The 16,774-nt window shown below is 43.9% G+C and overlaps 1 protein-coding gene across 1 annotated transcript in view; it reads right to left on the reverse strand.

The window, feature by feature from the left end:
* The window catches only part of CNBD1 (cyclic nucleotide binding domain containing 1), a 195,813-nt gene that overhangs the window by 89,333 nt on the left and 89,706 nt on the right, over nucleotides 1-16,774 (reverse strand). The window lies entirely within an intron of this gene.

Consider the following 16,774-nt stretch of genomic DNA (forward strand, 5'->3'; position numbering starts at 1 on the left):
ACGTGTCCGCAGCTCAGCATCTGATAGATGTTTTCCGAGAGCAAGTTCTAACTCATCCCCCTTCCCAGAGTGTCAGTGCAGGCAGTGGCTGCTTCTGTGCAGCTTCCCCAACACTGCGTGTTGCCTAATCCTATAATAAAGAGGTAATACGCAAATAGTCATCACACCATCATGTGTAAGGACTGATCAGTAGGAGGTTGGGGCAGCCAGCTAAAAGCAGTGGAGAGCTGCAGGAGGGTGGGGCGGAGAGCTATGGGCGGTGGGCGGGGCAGCCAGCTGAGGCAAGCAGCAGCGAGCTACTCGCACACAGATTCATGTGCAGGGAGCGCAGGGCCACTAGTCTTTAATGTTTTCCCACTTGATGGCAAGTACTATGATTGATTGCACCTTTTGTTATTTATTTACATTTATTTTTAAATGTAAAAATTGCCTACTGCATGTTTCCTGGGTTGCTAGTGGTGGAGCGCCTGCCTTTGCCTGTGCCAACTCCTTTACACATAGGATCTCCTCTGTAAAGGCTGTTTCTGTGGTCAGTGTATTTCCTGTTACACCTGTGGATCGTCATGGGTTCCAGGTAATGATCCTTGGCCACCTGTGAACGTTAAAGTATCATCACCCGATATGTGCCTGTCTTTTCATTACTTACGGTACCAAACAAATATCCTTACAGTGTACTTCTAAAAGAACCTCGTTTTACAAGCTTTTGCTTTCATGACATCATGAAAAAATTCTGCCATGTATTCTAAAATATTTGAGTTCATTCTTTTTACATTTAAACTTCTGACCCCACTTTGATGTTTCTGTGCGACGTGAAGTAAGCATCCAGTTTTAAATTTTCTGTTCACGTAAATACCGACTGCCTTAGCGCCTGTGAGCGCACCATCCCATCACCTTCCCATGTTCTTTATAGCGGTGTTTCCCACCGAGAGGGCACGCACCTGCTGGGCTAACTCTAGCGTCTGTGAGGCTCATTTGGACCCTCTGACTGCCTCTCTTTGGCCATAACAACTTAAAAAGAAGTCTTCCTGTCCATGAACATAGTGCAACTGCATGTGAGCCTTTCCTAAGATGAAATGTAAAACGCTGTGTGAAAAGTATTGTAACATTTTTATTACTTTTAAGTAATTGATACTTCGTGTAGCTATGTAAATAGTATCTTTTTATTAAGGATATTTCTGACTATTACCTATACTTCTGTGAATTCTTGATTATGAAATCAACAATGTATTTATAGAAGTGTCTTATTGTTTTTAGTAATTTCCTTAGTGGTTTCCATTTAGAGAAGAGGCTGGCTAACTTTTTTTATAACAGACTAGAAAGCAAATATTCGCACTTTTCAAGCCATATGGTCTCTGTCACAACCACTCAACTCTGCTATTTAGAGTAAAAGCAGTTAAAACAGTATATAACCAATGCGGTGGGGGGGGGGTCGTGTCCTAATAAAACTGTATTTACAACAGGCTGTCGTCCATGTTTTGCCCAAGGGTTCAGATTTGCCAACCTTGGATCTAGAATTTCATTGATATTATCAAGTTCTCATATTCTCTATTATTTATGTCTTCATTTAAAAATATATATAATCATACCAGAATATGTATGAAAATGATCTCTAATATTTAACATACAATAGTAATATTTTATATAACATATCATATGGTATCATAAAAGAATATTACTACAATATGTTTTTGTGTAATTTGAATTTTAAAAAATTAGAGTATCCATTTTTTAGAATGATATATTCCCTCCTGTAATAGCCTGCTGTTCCTTGTAAATGTTTCACATCTAATTTTCTTTGGCCTCAGAAATTAGGTTTGGAGGCTTGGTATATTTATATGTTAAATATAAGTAAACTGCATTATGTAGAATCTATTAAGCGCTTTGAGGAGGAAAGAATAAAGCTTGGGAACTTTGCTGGTCTTGGTAAAATGTACTGAGCCTGCTGTGAAAGCCTTTGGTCAATCATGGCTAATAGTAGAAGGAAAGGACTCCTTCGCAACTCACTCTTGTTAGGTGAGATATGACTATACGTGAGTACAGCGCAGATCCTCTGGGAAAACAGTTACACCCCTGAGCTTATCTGGGAACAAGATTGTGTGTGTGTGTGTGTGTGTGTGTGTGTGTGTGTGTGTAGTTACATGTTGCTTGAGGAAAGTCTTAGTCATCTCTTTAAGGAATTGTCACCATCTAGAACCCATTCAGTGAAGGCTTACTAAACCCTTCAATAACCTTTTTCTTACTGATTTTGAATAATAGTCAGGGCTACATTTTTTCCAGTTTGATTTATGCAGATAGATTTGTGAAGATGGGTAAAAGTAGTGTCTTTAAAAATTCTTTACACAAAAAAGCCACAAAAGTTAATTTTCAATATTATGATACACACATACACACACTCACATGTGGCTTTCACACACGACCAGCTCAGAACAGAGAACTGTGGTCATCGCAGCTGACGAGGACACTATGTGCATGTGGACAGTCTCCGACTTGCAACAGTTAGACCCATGGTTTTTCAACTTTGTGGAGATGCAAAGGCAATTACACATCCAGTGGGAACTGTACTTTGAATCTTAATCTTCCCCAGGATAGCGTTACATGGATAATCCATGTCATGAGGCTTGGCAGCACCAACAAGATGATTTTGTCCAACTGGAGGCTAATGCAGGTGCCCTGAGCACGTTTAAGTAGGTGAGGCTACACAGTGACGTTCGGTAGGTCAGGTGCATTGAATCCATTTTCAACTCATGATGGCTTTATAGGGACATACCCCATCGTAACTCAAGAAGTACCTGTGTAGACATTATTTGTCATTGAAGAAAGACATCAGGGTTGAGCTCATTAACACCACCATGGTTCCGATCACACATTTCAGGTGATATCATACAATGAACACATGTAAAAGGGGCCCACTTAAACCAAGGAAGTTTATTCCCCAGTCTCAACACGGGGCCTGGTTCTCTGACGTGTGGTCCCCACAATGGCTGTTAGTCCCCCTCATCAGAGCATTAAACCAAATCTGGCAGCTGCGTTTCTAGCCATGCCCACGGCATCACCATCCTCTCCAAGGCCAAGACAAGTTTTTATTTCAGTAACAAACACATAGGTAAGTGTTTAAAATGTCAGTGGAACTGAAATGACCTTAAGGAAAGTGCCAAAATATAGGCATTTATCTTAAAGTATTGTAAAATTGTAGATGCTAAAGTGGTGTATTTTATGATGACCTATCTCACCTGGGAGACCCACGCTGAAAGTTATCATCCTGCCTTTGACCAGGGCATATGTTAATGGGATTCTTAAAAGCAGGGGAAGAAAATAAAAGAATAAAATCTGCCACTGGAAGTAATGCTGTCAAAGAGGGAGCTGAGGCTGGGTCGGAATGCCCAGCCATCCTGCCTCTGGGTTCTTTTCATCATTTAATAATCTGATGAAAGCACAGTGCTCAGCCATCCTGGACACTGTGCTTAGTGAAGAATTTGTTAGGGACAAAGCATAATTCTTGCCATCAAGATAGAGAAAAGCACAACTTCCAACCTGTGGCACTGCACTTATAACCTTTTCCCTGTGGCAGTAACTGATGGGGGGACACACCAGTCACAGAGGAAAGGTGGGCCGGGTTCACTCCTAGCCCCATAAAACAAAAAGAATGTGCTTGGTCATTCTAGTATCGCTACACTCAGATACATCTCAAATAATTGGTGGTTTAATTTCAACTGTTTCCAAAGGGAAAACACTGGTACAGTAAGAAAGCACTATTACAAAGAAATTGGGATTGAATTGAAATGTCAAAATACACTTGAATAAAACATGGGGCTGTTTGTTGCTTGAACAAGTGGGAAGAATCAAATAACTCTCAGGGAAGACAAAGCAATGGACTGGAGGAGCTTCCAGCAAAACAGACAACCAACCTCAAAGAAGTCATTGCTCTGATGTGTTTTCACGAGATGTCAAGAATCTCAAAAGAGCACTTGAAAGACTTATGGTGCTGGTGGAGAAAAATATGCTGCATTGAACCAAATAAAAATAATTTTTGTTGTTGTTTTTTCAAAATTACTGATCTTTAGGCAATAGAATGTTGGCACTCAAAACTCTTGGCGCAAAGAGCGCAAGAAGGGATGGATGTTTGAGAGGACGTGAGCTCTCATGGAGCCCTGCAGTGCGGACACTGTAGTGGTCTCAGAAGGAGGCAGGGAACCCACACAGCCACAGCTGGTTGTGGAAGAGCAACCAGGATGCTGAGATTCAAAACGCTCATGCATGTGGTTGTTCAAGTAATTGTTTTCCTCACATGAACAAGAGTATAGTTATCTTAATTTAAAATTGTGTTTATAGTTATTGATCTTATTCTACTAAAATAGATGCTTTATAGCCACATTAATCTTGCAACATCAGTCTCTTATGTCTTATTCTACTTAATCTATACAATAAAAGCCCAGTGACCATTAAGGCGGAATGACCAGAATGACCAGTTGCTATGATGTGCACTGACCACCAGGGGGAAGACGCTCAATGCAGGAGCTGCCCTTGGTGGTCAGTGCACTCCCACAGGGGGAGCGCAGCTCAGCCAGAAGCCGGCTCACAGCTGGCGAGTGCAGTGGCGGTGGCAGGAGCCTCTCCCACCTCCACGGCAGCACTAAGGAGCAGCAAGCCAAGTGTTAAGGAGCAACAAGCAGGCTGACGGTAAGGAGTGAGGGGTCCCGGACTGCGAGAGGTCACAGGCCGGGCTGAGGGACCCTTCCCTCTCCAGTGTACAAATTTTGTGCACCAGACCTCTAGTAAAGAAATAAAATACTTCCTGATCCTAGGCACCACACTCAGACTTTACAAAATGGGCTCCCTGAGTTTTTATAACAACTCCAAGAAATGAGTTCCCTTATTGGCTTGGTCACTGACCAGCTGTGTGACCTTGGTTAAGTTACTTAGCCTCCTGAGTCCATTGTCATCATTTTTAAAATGAGGATGGTAAGCTTCACCGTTCCTCCTCTGATGCTCTTCTTTTCTTCTATGTACATCCGACTTTGTTACCTATAGCATTTCCTTTCTCTCTAAAGAATTTATTTTAACATTTATTGCAAGGCAGGTACACCAGCAACAGATTCTCTCAGGTTTTTAGAATATATTTTTATTGATTTCAGAGAGAGGAAGGGAGAGGGAGAGATAGAAACATCAAAGATGAGAATCACTGACCGGCTGCCTCCTGCATACCCCTTACTGGCGATCAAGCCCACAACCCCCATATGTGCCCTTGACTGGGACCCTTCAGTCCACAGGCCAATGCTCTATCCCCTGAGCCAAACCAGCAAAGGCTCTCAATTTTTATTTGTTTGAGAAAGACTTACTCCCCCTTCACTTTTGAAGTGAATTCTAGGTTGGTGGATTTTTTCTTTCAACACATTAAATATTTCACTAGAAAGGCAGGGCACTGGCACACACATCCACCTCTAGGCCTGAAAAGAGAGAACCCAAAGGAGAGCTGTGTGGGAAGGACCATGTGACAGGAGCTGGGACATTAGGGGACAGAATCAGCACCCTGACCTCCTCCCTCCTGCCTCATGCCGTTCTCCACTGGTGCTGTTCCTGGGTGGATCCAGCCACAGGCCAGTGGGCAAACAAACCCTCCAACTTAATCCCTACAATCTGGCCCTGGGGTGAAGGGCATAGCAAAGAAGGATGGCAAGTGTCTCCATGAACAAGGGCCAGGAGAATTTACAGACTTGATGGCCTTCTCTTTTTGTTTAGTGCTGAGACTGTCCTTGAAAGTGGACCAGCCCAATCTTTCTAATTTCTCTCTCTTCTCTCTTTCTTCTCTAGACTTGCCTTTTATTCATTTACCACTGATCTCCCCAAACTTCACATTTGCCACTTGTTTGCTCATTTTCATTGTGAAATCATTGCTTAAAAAGAGGGTTCCTCACAAAAAATGTATGTGCCTTTTACCTTCCTTTTGTCAAATTTTTCCTGTCCTTTGAAGTGACCAGCCCCCCTTCTCCACAGGTATTATCTGACACTCAGCCAAGGCGATCCCCCCAACGCTGACACCCCATAGAACATTTTGTCCCAGTCACTTAGCACTACAATAGAGACCAGCTCACATTGTCATCTGTATGTGTACATGCATTCAGCCCCAACTTGATTGCAAACTCTTCAGAGGCAAGAAAAAACTGCTCTGAGTTTCACATCCCCCATAACTTCTAATGAGGCTTTATAAACAGTGCACACTAGACCTCAAATTTGAGAGCAGGAACCATGTCAAATTCAATTTTGCTTCCCCAGTACTTGGCAGTCAACACATAACACTGAGTGAGTAACTACTTAAGGTTTTATGAATTAATTATATTAAAATAACCAGTGAAAGTATGTTCTTTTACTAATTTACTAGAGACCCAGTGCATGAAATTCGTGCACTTGGGTGAGGGGGGGTCCCCAGCCCAGCCTGAGCCCTCTCGCAGTCCAGAGCCCTCAGGGGATGTCTGGCTCATGGCTTAGGCTCACGGCTGGCTTCTGGCTGGGAGGCGCTCCCCTGTGGGAGTTCAATGACCACCAAGGGGCAGCTCCTGCATTGAGCATCTGCCCCCTGGTGGTCAGTGCACATCATAGTGACCGGTCGTTCTGCTGTTTGGTTGATTTGTATATTAGCCTTTTATTATATAGGATTCTCTAAGTCAAATAATGAATTGCTCCTCTGATTATAAAGAAGTTTACAGTCTGGATATAAACTTGTCTTTCTTCATGAAATATAATCATTGAAATAAAAACATAATTGATTTTGAGTAATGTTAACAAAACATTACTAATAAAATATTGAAAGTCAATTATTATTGTTTGATGTTAAATAGTCAACCAACTTCATAGAATTGGAGATAAAGGAAAAGTACTGCTTGTTTACTGTTTCAGCAAACACTGAAAGGATGAAGACATTTCTGTTTTCCTGTATAGGACCCAGCATATCTTGAACCACCATTGAACCATCTATACTAATAATAGAGGAATATTCAAATTGTCCGGGACACCGTCACAGTAACAACTGAACAGCAGGATGCATGGAGCGACCAGGCTAGCAGGAAGGCAGTTGAGGGCAACCAGGTCAGCAAGGGGGGCAGTTGGGGATGACCAGGCCAATGGGGGAGGCAGTTGAGGTGACCAGGCCAGCAAAAGGAGCAACTGGGCCAGCAGGGGGGGAAGTTGGGGGCAACCAGGCCAGTGGGGGGAGGGGAAGTTAGGGATGACAAGGCCAGCAGGCAGAGGCAGTTAGGGGTGATCAGGCTGGCAAGGGGGACAGTTAGGAGCCAGCAATCCCAGATTGTGAGAGGGATGGCCGACTGCTGGTTTGTGAGAGGGATTGTGAGAGGGATGTCCGACTGCTAGTTTAGGTCCAATCCCTGGGAGAGGGTGCACAAATTTCGTGCACCAGACCTCTAGTATTTATCATAATGATGAATATAACTGTGGATATAACAGCATCAAAAATAGAAATAAGTATCAGAAGGGACACAATGGACTTAATCTAAATGACTGTGTTTGTTGCTCCATCAAAAACACATCACCATCAATTTTTGTGGGAATATATGAATCTGCTCATCACATTTGCAATCAAGGTGGACTCCACAATGATGCTTTTCAAATCCACCTACTCTCACCCCTTGAAAAATACTTTCTTCAACCCTGGCCAGTGAGGCTAAATTGGTTGGGCATCATCCCATTCACTGAAATGTTGCCTGTTTGATTTCCAGTCAGGGCACATGCCTGGGTTTCCCACTCGATCCCCAGTAGAGGGTGTGCAGGAGGTAGCTGATAGATGTCCGTTCTCACATCAATATTTCTCTCTTTCTTCCTTTCTCTCTCTCTAACAATCAATTTAAAGATGTTTAAAATAATACTTTCTTCAAAGACACCTTACTCAGAAATATCATATTAAAAAGATAAACACGGAGGAGTTATTTTTGTAAAAGATGGTGCCTAAGAGCCAGTCAGTGTAGGGGGCAGTCAGTCTTCTACCAAAGTGACTAGAGGTAAAATGAGAAAATCAGTGAGGAAACATTTGCAGGCATCTGCCATTGAGTAGTGAATACCACAGCCTTGGGGAAGAATAAACACTCAATTGTTCGCAGACAGGAGGGGTCAATGCAATTTCTAAAAAAGGTTGTCACATTAAAAAAGCACCAGCCATGTTCAATACTCAAAATATTGGGCAGACACCACCACAAAACCAGGGAACCGAGATCACACTAATGGTCTCGAGGGCCCTGTTTACATTTTATAGAGAGCTTTGCCAATCTGCAGATGTTGCACTAACTCCTGAGAATTTTGTGTCAGAAACATTCATCTACTTATCTCAAGAGCACGTCCTTGCTGCTGCCTCACTTGCTCAAACAAGCCTGATTTTGTTCAGGCTTCAGGATGAAAGGTGACCAGAGATCATGGACTAAGCCCTTAGGGCTGAGTCTTGATTTCTCTAAGTTAACAATGGCTATCCCTTCACTTCTGTCAACGCTGAGCTGAAAGGCGGACCACCATCGTCCATTCTGGAAGCCATAAGAAATACAGGAGACGTGACTTACAGAGATGAAACGCCTGGGAGGTGATGACTGAGGGTGAACCTGAGGAGAAAGGCAGCATTCCAAGGCTGGCCCTAAGGGAACCAATCCCTGAGCCGTCTGTCTCCAGACTTCCTTTATGTGGCATAACATACTTATTGCTTAAAACCATTACTGATATGGGTTTTAGATTACACACATTCTAAACCCTCTTAATGTTAACAGAGGGTAAGACCAAACTCTCTAACCAAGTTTCATGAAACGAATTCCAACTGTAAGAAAAAAATTTCCTGTCTTTCAAAAATGGGAGACCATACTCAAAGTCTACATTACTGTCAAAAATTCTGACGGTTATTGGCATCATCAAGTTCACTGATCGCTGCACTCAAAAGCTTCCCATTCGCACTCTGATCAATGACAGAGGTGGAGAAATGATGACTTGGGAAATGAAAGCCCGTAAGTGAGCTTACTGCAGAAGTAGTGGGAAAACTACTAATGGAACAGGCTGCCTGGTGCCTTTACCCTCATCATTTCACATTCTGTCTGGTAGAAAAATTAAAAAACAGAATAGTCATTATAAAAAAAATAAAGGAATTGCAACATTAAGGCAGGAGTTCTGGAGAAGTTTCTGGAGATGAAGCAGGCTGTAAGGTAAAGCAAACCTATAGCTATGAGACATCAGTCCAAGAATCTGCTATGCTTTCAAAAATTTTACCTGAACAATTATATTTATGTAAGAGTGATCCTTACAAATGAGAGATGGATTTTGGGAGAAATACGTATATGCCTGAGGGACAGTGGCAGCTGAGACACTTTCTCCTGCTTAATTCTCTGATGAGAAAACTCATTTTTACAAAAAGAAACCACAACCTTGAAGACATGAGTTGATGCAGGTGATTGCGTGGTGTGGTGTTGAGTGTGGGGAGACTTATTGTTAACAGTTTTGGGAGGGATGAGATCACGTGACAGACACCTGGCAGGGGAGTTGCTTTCCTAATCCTATCAAGACCTTTGGGTGAAGGTCTGCGCGATTGATTGTAGAGCTGCTCGAAGGACATGGAGAGTAGACTATGTCAAGGGAGGGGACACCGTTTGAGATAGAATAAATTTGAGTCCTGGAAAATATTAAACAAGAATGTGACTTTAGTGATTATGATGTATCCATGCAGGTTCATCAACAGCAGCAAATGTACGACTCCTGTGGGGACGACTCCTGCGGGGAGGCTGATAGTGGGGAGGCTGTGCATGTGTGGGGTCAGGGTACCTTGAAAATTATGCTGCAGTGAACATGGGGTGCATATATCTTTTCAAGTTAGTGTTTCTATTTTCTTCAGATAAATACCCAAAAGTGGAATTGCTCAATCATATGGGAGTTCTATTTTTAGTTTTTAAATAATCTGCATACTGTCTTCCATAGTGGCTGCACCACCTTACATTCCCACAAGAGTGTCTGAGGGTTCCCTTTTCTTCACATCCTCACCAGCACTTGTTTTTGATAGTAACTTTTGTGTCAGATTCAAAAAATAATAATCTCAAGACCTATGTCAAGGAGCTTACCACCTAGTTTTATGTTTTCAAATCTTTAATCCATTTTGAGTTAATTTGTGTGTGCGGTATAATATAGTGGTCTAGTTTCATTCTTTTGCATGTGGCTGCCCAGTTTTTCCAACATCATTAATTGAAAATACTACATATTCCTATTGTATATTCTTGGCCCCTTTGTCATAAACTAAGTGACCATATATACATGAGTTTATTTCTGGGGTTTTTGTTATGTTCCACTTGTCTATGTGTCTGTTTAATCCACTATGTTTTCAATTACTATCTATAATAATAAAAGTATAATATGCTAATTAGACCAGACAGCCAAACGACCTTCCAGACGTCATTCCAGATGTCCTAAGCCACAGTGACAGAGGCCAAGTCAGAGGCAGTTATGGGCAATCAGGCAGGCAGGTGAGCAGTTAGGGGAAATCAGGCAGGCAGATGAGTGGCTAGGGGTGGTCAGGCAGGCAGGTGAGCAGTTAGGGGAAATCAGGCAGGCAGATGAGTGGTTAGGGGTGGTCAGGCAGGCAGGTAGAGGGGTCAGGGGCGATCAGTCAGGCAGGCGAGCAGTTAGGAGCATCAGGCAGGCAGGCAGAGTTCTTAGGGGCAATCAGGCAGATAGGTAGAGGCAGTTAGGGGTGATCAGGCAGGCAGGCGAACAGTTAGGGGCAATCAGGCAGGCAGGCAGAGGCAGTTAGGGCCAATCAGGCTGGCAGGAGAGTGGTTAGGGGCAATCAGGCAGGCAGGCGAGCGGTTAGGAGCCAGTGGTTCTGGATTATGAGAGGGATCCCCCAGGGGGATCTGGCCTAAACCAGCAGTCGGACATCCCCATAGGGGTCCGGGATTGCAAGGAGTGCAGGCCGAGCTGAAGGACAGCCCCCACCCCCTGGTCCTCCCTCCCACTCCCCATGCACAAGTTTCATGCACCAGGCCTCTATAATATAGCTTGAAATCAGGGAGCATGATGCCTCTAGCTTTGTTCTTTCTCAAGATTGTTTTGCATATTTGTGGTTTTTGTTTTTATGGTTCCATATAAGTTTTAGGATTATTTATTGTACATCTTTGGAAAATGCCATTGTAATTTTTTAAATCTTTATTGTTGAAACTATTAATATGTCTCCTTTTTTCCCCCATTGACCTCTTCTACCCCCCCTCCACCTCTCACCGCAGGCCTTCACCACCCTATTGTCAGTGAACATGGGTTACGCATATATGCATACACGTTCTTTGATTGATCTAATGAATAAAATAAACTGATGAACAAAATAGGTCCAGAGACATAGAAGCACAGAACAGACTGTGGAACCTGAGAGCAAAGGCAGGGGAGGGTGGGAGGGTGAGAAGAGATCAACCAAAGATCAACCAAAAAATGCCATTGTAATTTTGATAGGGATTACACTGAATATGTAGATTGCTTTGGGGAGTATGGACATTGTAACAATATCCATTCATCCACTATGAACACAAAATATCTTTCCATTAATTTGTGTCTTCTTTAGTTTCTTCTATCAATGTCTCATAGTTTTCAATATACAGGTCTTCATCTCCTTAGGTATAATTATTCCTAAGTATAAACAGTATAATTTTTACTTTTCCTCTAATTTATTTCAAAATAGTAGCATCTTTGCTATGACCCAATGTTTATTTTTAGTTATACCTCACATTTAACCTCTATGTGAAAATAAATGGCCACTACATTTAGTAATGATAAGAAATAGTTTCACTACATTAGTCATGATAAGAAATATTTTCATATTGTAAATAAACTATAAACTATATTAATTTTTAAGGACTGGGGAGATAATTAAATGTTAAGTTCTAATTCCATAATTATAGCAGAAAGATTTTTTTAGTATCTTTTTAAACGTCTGAATATTCTAATATTTATATTTCATTTTTAAGAACAAAATAATTGTATGTATTTTAAACATAGCAGTTAAGATAAAATATATGCAGTACATAAAAGCAGAAACTTTGAATCAATGGAGATTAAATCCTTTATTATTTGCAATTTAATTGAACCAAAACTCATTTCACAATTGTCTTTGATGTTTTGAAAGCTCTGTCTAATTAAATGAAACTAACTGTAATTAAATTTATTCTGATTGAAAGCCCTAAAAGTTCCTGGAGTACCATATTGGGCATTAGAAAAAAAATAAGCTCCCTCATGTCAAGGATGTGACCTTCACATTGGGGTTGGGACAGAGGTCCAGGAGCAGAGCTAAGACGGCTGCAGAGGACCTCAGGACAGTCTGTGCTGAGCGAGCCGCGAGCTGGGAGGAATCAGGAGGTCTGGCCTGCAGTGGCCCTGGGAGAAGGGTTTGGCGTTCTTTATTGGGTAAAGAACGAGGGCCACTGAGCTTAGAGAATGGTCCACCAGAAAGCCAAGCAGCACCCGATCTCAGAAATCAGGAGGCAGAGAGTCTGACACCCTGAAAACAAAGGCCCTGCCCTACTGAGGGGACTTTGCCTTTACTCTTCAAAATACCCCAATATTCTGCTTGGCCCAGAACTTACAACTAATCAGAATAAATTTCCATTTGAAATTATTGGCTGAGTTTTATTCTTGACTTAAGATGAAATTGCTATTCAACTGCCTTATGAAAAAGATGTCTCATTTCTCAAGTTGGAAGAACCATTTATCAATGCCTGTTAAGTTCCCCAAAATTTTCTCCAAATATCTGATAAAACCCGAACTTTATTGGGTAGTATGAGTAAGATCTTCATGGCTCAATTATCCTCACCTAAAAAAGATACAATCTGCACTATTAATGCAGATTAGAATATCTTGTAGATAAGAGATGGGAAAAAATGGGATTCCATGGTTGAGTGATTAACTTGCTCAAAATATCTTCACTCCAAATTAAGGCTACCTACATGCTGGCGGCAAATTGGTTTTACCCCACCACCACCACCACCCAACCCTCACCCACACAGCTTGTTATTGACGGACTAGCTAGCAATGGATACAAGGCAATAAAAAGATAATCGAGAGGAGGTTCATTCCTGAAAGATGTAGGAATGAAAGTCCATTTCAACAATGAAATGCATGCAGCCAGCAATTAGAGTATGCACTGTGCTTATTATCTCCGCTTACCCTTATTATCTCCGCTAAATGGTTTCACTGCCATTGGTTCCTTTGGCTCTTTTCTACCCTAAGTCTAACACTGGCTTTCTTAGCCACAATGCCAGGCTAAGTGGACCAGACCCCATCGGAGTATCCAGAGTTCCAGAAAGATCCTGGGTGCTTGTGCTTTGATTTACAGTAACTACCATGGGAGGTGGAACCATGGCTTTCACCTGCTCCAACAGGGAATACATGGTCTAGTTATAGATCTCAGACTGAATGCAAATAAATAGCATTGTGTTTCCTTTATGCGCTGGTCCTGCTAGCACATGCTTAAACTATCTGATTTATATAGACACAAACTAGGAGTTTAATTACTGTGTACTGAATGCCCTTATAACATCACTCCTGGACCACCGCAGTGATCATACAATTATTCGTCCTTCTTTATGTACCAGGCTTCTATAGTTATTCTTTCAAAAACATGCCACGTATAAATTATTGGGTAAAATACTCTTGTGGGTGTAAGTCAATGTCCATGATTTCAAGTAGAGTCCAATAAGAACAAACTCCCTAACCCTCAACCTCAAGACCCTCTACTCTCCTGCCTGATTTTCTAGCCCGACCTGCAAAATAGTTTCGCGGAGGGATTTCTCTTTAGCGGCAGAGTTTACTCACTGCACCAGGAATAGCCTGTGAATCCGACTGCGTTTTCCCAACAGCCCCTGGGAACCACAGTGAGTGCCTTCCCTGACCTGCTCAGTCCTTCCATTTAACCTCTCAGTCCGCCCCCTTATCTACATCCTCCCAAAAGCACCACACTTCCCTTCAGCTCAAACAATGAATTCAGCAACTCATCTATCGGTAACGTATAGTAATCAAAGCAGGCCTTCTTTGAGCCCTTATTTTGTCTTAAGTGCATTCATGGATCATCTGATTCTCAAAGCAGAGTGATGAGAAGGATAGTATTAGTATTACTACTGCCACTAAATCAATTGCACAGATGAAAGAACACATGAGCTTCAGAGCCCTTAAGGAGCGTGGCCCAGCGATGGCAGCGACAGCAGAGCCAGGACTCAAGGTGAGGACTGTCCCACCGCGCTTTGTGCTCTTTTCTTCTCACCTTAGTTGTTTCAAGTTGCACTTAATTGTTCCTTGCTCTTTGCGGCTCTCTAACTGGAATATTGTCCCGTCTTGAGAGGGTGCAAGGGTGTTCTACACATCCTGTTAAGCCTCTAAGCATTTGCAAGGCAGACACACATATTTCTGTTTGGTAGGTAATGCAGTACCGTTTTGGAGGCCCTGACAAAGCTACAGCAAAACTAAACTGTGGGCAGAAAGCACCATCCATTCACGGGGATGGCTACACACAGGAACCCTGAACACGAGGCCACAGGTGAGGGTCAGTCAAGACCAAGAATTAGGCAGATACTGCAACTGAACCACCAACCGAGCTTCCGTGTGACCTAAGGCCAGTGAATGAGGAGCCAGCAGTTCTGGTGAGTTAGCCAGTGAAGCAGGTGGCCGTGCCTTGCACCTGCCTCAGCAGACGGGGCAGAGGAAGGGCCGGCGAGACCTGGAGGCAAGAAAAGGAGGTGAAGCAGCGCTGTCTCCATGTTGCAGAGAAGCTTGTCCTCCGTGGTGCGGCTCCAGGGCTGGACCAAGGGGCAGAGGTGCTCATTGGGGAAGAAGAGGAGACACTGGACCCCACAGGAGTCCCTCCTGATGCAGGAAGACCCGCTGCGAGCATCGGGCCTGGGAACCGTCCCCAGTGCACCCTCGGGGCAGCATTCGGGTGCACAACAGGTGCTGACTCCGCCCAGCAGCGGGGAGCATTCATTCCTCACAGCAGGTAGCGAGATTCTGCACATTTTCCTACTTTGCTCCCTGGCAGGGATGGTACACCTTCCTCTATGGGACCCACAGGCTGCGCGGAGCAGGGTTGCACTCGCTCGGGTAAGCGTCCCGGACGCCCAGGGGCGGGTCCAGCAGCCACCCCGCGTGTGGAGGAAGCTGCTCCATGGAGACAGTCAGAGGCCACAGGAGGACGGCTTGTCCACACGCTGGCGCTGAGAGCCGGCCCACCGCGCTCTAGGGCACACGTCTGCCCGACGGAAACCTTCCTGCCTCGTGTGTAAGTCAGCGTCAGCGAAGCAGAGACAAGAGCTCTTTCCGAGCATCTGCCTGCACTGTGAGTCCCGCCCTGGGAGCAAGGCCGCAGGCGTTTGCAGTCCCCCAGTCCCCAGAGCTGGACTTGGGTCGTGAAGAATGAACGGGGTCCTAGACTGTGGTTTCTCATATGTTCTCTGTGCTCAGGGACGCCCACTTGTTCACAAGCTGCTGGAGGAAAAGCAGAAGAGTGAAGATCCACTGCTTTTTTGGTTCTCTAATGGACACAGCAAAAATGCGAGTGACGGCAGCAAGCCTAGTAGATGGAGAAAACATCCCCATATACCAGTAACCCTTTGATTGCTTGTAAAAATTACAAAAATTCTTGTATGCACAAATCTTTGGGAGTCATAATATTTTAATTTTTAAAAGACTCATTAAACGAATACACAGAAAGGTCAGCTACTAAAACTGGGCAAAGAGCAACATGTTCTATGGGCACAGCTCTCATTTTACAGCGGGCGGAGTCAGCAGCAGGGTTTCAGTTGCTAGTGACCTGACATGAATTTAGTGAACAGTCACAGACTTGTCACTTAGACGAGAACAGAAGCTCTAGTGTTGCTGACAGTTAAAATGCTCTGCCTTCATTTCTGTACTTTTTAAAAAGATTCTATCAGAACTACAAAATCATGAAGAATTTCAGAGCTAACAACTGCCTGCCAGCCGCTTGCAATGCAGCCGCCCCCACGGCACTGGCTCCCTGAGCGGCAGCAGGCCCTGATGGACAGCAGCGCTGCAGCCAGAGCTGGGCGTCCGCAAAGGAGGAGGCGCCGGAGCTGCACCACCTCCCACTCTGGGAGGCTGAGCTGAGGAATTCTAGGAGCCGTGGACAGAATGACCGGCTGGGGGCCAGCAATAACCAGGAGAGAATGGGAAGCGGGAAAATCAACCATCAGCTCAAGGCGGAGCATGGGATCCAAGGTTTCCATGGCAACACATAAAGAAAATCTCTTCTCAGTTGAAGACAGGAAAAGCTGAGGACTGGCCCACTGTGTAATCATAAGGACAGCATAGCCCCAGGTAAGGCTGTGGTCACAACCCCACTGAGTGTTCTGTTGAACCTGAAACTTGGGGTAGTGATTTTTAAACCTCGTACATAAAGTGTCCTCCTGGCCATATTATGCTGCAGAATGTGGAGAATGTTCTAGGAACAACGGGTGTTGTCCCAGGTCTCACTCACAGTGGTGCTACTGGGCCATGAGGCAGCAATTCCCATGGACCTTCGCTGCACAATTTCCATGGACAGTTGGCAGAGCCCTCACATGGGTCTCTTGGTCTTGGTGCGAGAGCCAATAGTAAGGAAGATGAGGTAGAAGCCTCTGAAATTGCTCTCTCCCTGCCCTCCTCCACCCCAGCCAAGATCATAAATCAAATCAATATCACAAACCTCAGCAAGATGAGGGACCAAGAGATCCCACTCAGCCCACACCCCCCCCCCCCCCCCCCCCCCAAAAAAAACACC

Source organism: Myotis brandtii, unplaced genomic scaffold, assembly GCF_000412655.1.
Source record: "Myotis brandtii unplaced genomic scaffold, ASM41265v1 scaffold634, whole genome shotgun sequence".
Lineage (NCBI taxonomy): Eukaryota > Metazoa > Chordata > Mammalia > Chiroptera > Vespertilionidae > Myotis > Myotis brandtii.